Below are 444 nucleotides of genomic sequence, written 5' to 3' on the forward strand. Positions count from 1 at the left end.
AAACGTGAACTGATGTAAGTGAATGATATTGAATATCTGACTTGATTTTCGTGCGACTATAGCAAGGAAAATCGTTTTTTGCTTTCACACACAGTCGTTTTCCTCACCCACTGTCCCAAACGTTTAACTCGAATAAATGTGTTGCTTGTGCAATAGCTGCTTGAACGGCCAGCAAGCATGAAAAATTTTCCCTTTCCATTTTTACCTTCGTGGTTTGCCTCGTGCATCAAGCCCTGTTATAGCCCTTCAAGGGAAAAGTCTTTTCAAGATAAAACATAACTGATTATTGTTCATCGTAACCCCTTTTCCTTCGCGTTGTGTGAGGACATGCACTTTCGAGATAACAGTTTTTCTTATTTTTTAAGTCGCTTTCTTAAAATTCAGAATTTGTTGCCTGGGCTTCGGTTATATAATATAAAAACGATTGTAGCAAAACCACAATAT

The sequence above is a fragment of the Penaeus monodon genome, chromosome 31, assembly GCF_015228065.2.
Source record: "Penaeus monodon isolate SGIC_2016 chromosome 31, NSTDA_Pmon_1, whole genome shotgun sequence".
Classification (NCBI taxonomy): Eukaryota; Metazoa; Arthropoda; class Malacostraca; order Decapoda; family Penaeidae; genus Penaeus; species Penaeus monodon.